Here is a 5,596-nt window from a genome sequence, read left to right on the forward strand (position 1 = left end):
GGTCAGCTTTTTTCACTCTGCGTGAGTGGGAGCCTTACAGGTTGTTACATGTCGGTAGCTCCTTTTCGTTGCTGAGTAGTATTCCTTGGTATGGATGTCCCACAGTCTGTTTAACCTGTCACATTGAGAGAGATCTAGGCTGTTTCCAGTTTGGGGCTATTATGAATAAAGTGGCTATGAACATTTGTGTGCAGGTTTTTGTGTAAACATAAGTTTTCATTTCTCTTGAGATAAATGCCCAAGAGTGTAATTGCTGGGGCCTATGGTAACTGCATGTTTAATTTTAAAAGAAACAATTTTCCCAGATTGCATTCCTACCAGCAGTGTGTGAGTGATCCAGTTTCTCCACATCCTCATCAATGATTGATTTTAGCCACTCCGATAGGTGTGTGGCAGCATCTCATTGTGCTCTTAAATTGCATTTCCTTAATGGCTAGTTGTTGAATACCTCTTCCTGTGCTTATCTGCTGTCCAGATAGCCTCTTTGGTGAGATGTCCATTTGAGTCTCTCACCCATTTTCTAATTGGATTGTTTCTTTGTTTTGAAATTTCTTTATATACTCTAGATACAAGAACTTTGTTGGACATGTGGTTTGCAAATACCTTCTCCCACTCTGTAGGTAGTCTTTTTATCTTCACAGGATCTTTTCCAAAGCAAAGTTTTTTATTTTGATGAAGTACAGTTGATCAGCTGTTTCTTTTATGAACTGTGTTTAAATGTTGGGTCTACAAACTTCATCCAGCCCTATGTCCTGAAGATTTTTTCCTATATTTTTCTAACATTCTTATAGATTTACGTTTTACATTTTATTTTATTTATTATTATTATTTTTTTAATCCTCACCTGAGGATATTTTTTTCCCATTGCTTTTCAGAGAGAGTGGAAGGGAGAGAGAGAGAGAGAGAACATTGATGTGAGAGAGACACATCAGTTGGTTTCCTCCCCCACGCACCCTGACCAGGGCTGGGGATGGAGCCTGCAGGTATGTGCCCTTGGCTGGAATCAAACCCGAGACCCTTCAGTCCTCGGGCCGGCGCTCTAACCACTGAGCAAAACCAGCTAGGGCACATTTTACATTTTAGTCCATGATCTTTTTTGAGTAAAATTTTCTATGAGGCATGAGGCTTGGGTTGAGTTAATTATTTTGCCCATGCTATCCAATTGATCAGCACCATTTGTTGAACAGCTACCCTTCCTCCAATGAATTACGTTTGTATCTTTGTCAAAAATTAGGGGGACTTTTTTGATATGGGGCATACTTCTGTGGGTTCATATACTTTTTTTCTTTTTAACCAATCATGTCAATATCACACCTAACAAGTGAACAGTAATCTCATAATGTTCCCATAATACCCAATTCATATTCAGATTTTTCCAGTTGTCTTACAGTTGTTGTCCCACCCCACCCCAAAGTTGTTTTTGTTTGTTAATTTTTAACAGTTGGCTCGTTTGCATCAGGATCACAGTAAGACCCACATGCTGCATGGGGCTTTTGTGTCTCCCAAGTGACCAGCGTGCCCTTCCCCAACCTCCCACCTCCTGGGCCCCAGCCCTGGCCTGCCCGTGAGGATGCACAGCAGGCCCTTTTCCTTTGTTAAATGGTCAGTGGAGCTGACTGAGAAACCAATGACAAAATGGTCTGGGCTTTTGAGAGAAACAAGTGCAAAAGGAGCCTTGTTTTTCTGGAACCCCGAAGTCCCTTTAGACTTAGAGGTCATGTGGTTCAGGAAAACAAGGCTTCATGACATTCGTATTTACAGTTTACCAGCTGTGGGATTTGGGGCAAATCACTAAACTTCCAAACCAGTTTCTAGAACATGGGGTCATGGCGCCTCGTCAGGAGGACTTAATGAGAATGTCTGCAGCTGTGCTTTATAAATCAGTTGTTCCATTGCCAGGCCATTTTTCTTTCCTGTTGCTTTTAAAATTATATATAAAGACTAATACTGATTGAGAACTGTTGCCAGTCACGGTTCTAAGTGTCTTAATACTTATTGACTCATTTAATCTTACAGTTACCTCAAAAGTAGATGTTCTTACTGTCCCCATTTGTAGTTGAGGACACGGTGGCCCCGGGAGCCCAGTAACTGACCTGTTTGCGCAGCTGCCAAGGAGCTGCAAGGGGTTGGCTGCTTCCCTTTCACGCTGCCCATGACCGCACGCCGCTGTCCTCCAGCGCACTGAGCACAGCCTGCCCAGTGATCCCACCGCACACCCACGCCCCCCTTGGCTGCGGGTGCGAGGAGACGGGAACTAGATAGAAATGGAAGCGCTTACGGAGCGTGACGGTGACACTGCTGATCGCTGCTCTTACTCGTTCCTTGATGAGGTAGATAGCGGGACAAACATTTTTATGAAGACTTTTGATCAGTTATAAATAATGGATCTGTAACAAATTATTAAGGAGACTAGGATGTCCTTGTCTGTGGAGAGTGAGGATCTTGTCCAGGGAAATGCCAGTGGCCTCTCTCGCCCTTGGAACCCTGGGCAGAGTTGGGCTGGAACAACTTTTGACCTGACCTGAGGTGGCATTTCTACTGGATTGAGTGGTGGGTTCCTATATGAGTTAGGCTGTTCTCAAAAAGTCCTTGAAATATAGTCGCTTAAGACAGAAACGTATGTTCTTTATGAAAGCCTGGGTAGGTGGTCTGGGCTGGTGGCCTGATGGTGTCCTCTCCTGTCTCATGGTTCCTCTGTCACCGTGGGTAATGCTTATGTCCATCTTCTGGGCCCACATCCCAGCCAGGGGAAGAGGAGAAGGGAGGTGTATGTAAAGTAGACCCGAAGATCAGAAACTGCTCCCTCTCAGCCACAAGGCAAGGAAATCTGGGATTTACTAGGTTGCTCTGAGTCCAGGTAAAATTTGGGAGCCTTGTCACCACAGAAATAAGGAAAGAATGGATTTGGAGGATAACTGGCAATCTTTGTCACAAATGAGGTTTAGGGCGTATGCCCAGGAATGCCCGGTGGGCCAGGAGCAGACCCTTCTCTAACGCTGACCCCGCCTAACTTGGCACCTTGGCTCTCCTAGCCAGCGCCAGAGGCCAGCAGTCAGGTGCTCCCCTGGGATGGGCCCTCAGTGAAGTTCAATCCCACTTTGCCTCTGGCCTGGGACCCTATCGGCTGTCTCTTCCTTCTATGAAGCTGTTCCTTTGTCTTCCATGGCATTACCCTCCTTTGCTTGTTATTCTACCTCTTGGCCTCCCTTTTCTTTGCTGGCTCATCCCTCCCAGTCTACCCAGCTGTGGCTGGTCCCAAGCACTCCTCTGCTTACCCAAGGAGATGGGTCCTCTGCTCCTCCACCTCCAGCTGCTCCCCCCTCGGGAGTCAGCACCCATCTCTCTGTCGCTTGTCCCCTGAGCCGTCTGGTTATACTTTCAGTGCGAGAGGTGAGAGTGGATTTGATTCACCCTCCCTCAAACAGTTCCGCTCCCAGCTTTCCCACTGCAGACGGAAGCTGGAAACTGAGGCCAGTAGCCGTGGCCTTGGAGTACTCCATGTTTGCCAGGACCGTAGGCTTTACAGCCTTATCTCACCCAGTCTGGGCTAAGTGGTGGGGTCTTCATTCTGCATCTGCAGCCATCAGCCGGCAGGTTGTACCACCTCCCCCTGCTGGCCTGATGCTGCTCGGCCCCAGCCTGTGTCCCCTGGGCCCATCTTCCTGCCAGCCCCTGCTTTGCCATTTTCCTTTCTACAGCAGGACTTCCACGCCATTCTACCCTATTGCTCTTCCTTCCAAGTCCAAACCACCCAATCTGGCTTTTGAGATCCTCTGCCAATTCCTTGTTTCTTTTGGATAACTCATATTTCTTCCATTTGTTCAACAAATGCGAATCTAGTGCCCTCTGTGCCTGCCAGGTACTGTGCCAGGCTTTAAGGATACCACTGAACAAGATGGGACATGGCCCCTGCCCCCAGGGGGTTCATTCTAGTGGGGAGACATACAAAGGAAACAAAACTAAAAGCATTCCGATTGTGCAGAAGTGCTGAGAAGAACAGAAACGGGCCTTTATACCTTGAGGGGAGTTCTCACCGCTGCTGCACCTGTGCCGTCCTCTGTGCTCTTCACCTAAAACCTCGCCCTCCTCCCAGCCCCCAGATCCTCTCCAGCCTACAGTGGTCCTTCTCTTCCCATTCACTCCTTCAGCACACATTGTGCAGGCGCTGAGCCAGATGTTGTAATAAAGTCGCTGACTTCTCTGACCTTATGGTCCAGTGGGAGACACAGCTTCAAACAACAGATGTGTGATGGCAGATGGTGCATTGGGGTCCTGAAAGAAAATAGTGTGCTCTGGGAAATTGAGAACGGCTTAATAAAGGGGTTACCTTCAACGAAGTGGGCAAGGTATAGGGGAGCCCGGAGGGTAGTGTAGTACCTTGGTGAGTGACAGGGAGAGGCAAGAGCAGTTACCGGAACCTTGAGAGGCCTGTGTGAGAGCCTTCTGCCAGGAGCTGAGGCCTTGGGTCCTTGAGGGGCCAGAGAGCACACAGCAACCCTGCAGGGAGGGAGCCCGCCCAGGAATTAATACCCTGACCTCACCTCCCTCCCACCTTCTGGTATCCTACCTGCTCTCTGGGGGAAGCCAGGGGACACAGGCCCGCAGTACCTGGCCAGCCTTCCAGGGTAGTAGCAGGGTGGAGAAGGCAGAAAATATGTGGATCTGGAGGGGCAGATGCCAAAGGAGCTAAGTGCCAAAGGGGTTGCTACTTTAGAAAGGGTAGGCAGGGAAAGCTGTCTTTGAGCAGGGCCCTAAATACATTGAGCAGGTGTGTGGAAAAACATTCCAGGGACAGGGAACAGCACTTGTGCAAGCTCAGAGGCAGGAGTGTGTGTGTCCCTCGACTGGGCCTAGTGCCTGGAGAAAGGTGGTAAAGGGGGCCAGGGAGTAGGGGCCACATTGAGCAAAGCCTCCTGGGCCGGAGTAAGGCTGTTGGGTGTTATTCAGAGTGAAATGGGCAGCAGGGAAGTGATAGGAGTTGACTTAGCTTGTCAAAAGGTCATTCTGGCCCTGGCTGGGTTGCTCGGTTGGAGTGTCGTCCCATGCAGCAAAATGTTGTGGGCTGGATTCCCAGTCAGGGCACATACCTAGGTTGTGGTCTTGATTCCTGGTCCAGGCACTTATGTTTCTAATCAATGTTTCTCTCTCTCTCTTTCTCCCCCCCCCCCCGCCCTTCCCCTCTCTCTAAAAATCAATAAAAACATGTCCTCGAGTGAGGACAAAGATAACTCTGGCTGCTGGGTGATGTTCTGGCTGGAGGGGGCATGAGAGACACTATTGCTCTTCAGTTAGTTTCATATAGTTTGCTATTTAGCAAACATGATTCAACTAGGGGGACAGCCAGCCAGAACTGGGGGAAAGATAGTCCTGGCCCCAAGAGAACCAAGAAGTGACTGTTCCCCTGTGACTAAGCTCTGTACCCAAGGGAAGAGGGAGGAAACACTAGCACGAACACGTGATAGACCCTTCCCTGGGGCTGGGCCTTGTAGTCAGGGAGACAGATAAACACAGGAACCTGCCTAACACCACCTACCGACAGAGGAGCAACTGTCAATAGAGGGTTGGACTTGAGAACTCACGCAGAAACCTGTGCTGA

The sequence above is a fragment of the Miniopterus schreibersii genome, assembly GCF_964146895.1.
Source record: "Miniopterus schreibersii genome assembly, chromosome: 6".
Classification (NCBI taxonomy): Eukaryota; Metazoa; Chordata; class Mammalia; order Chiroptera; family Miniopteridae; genus Miniopterus; species Miniopterus schreibersii.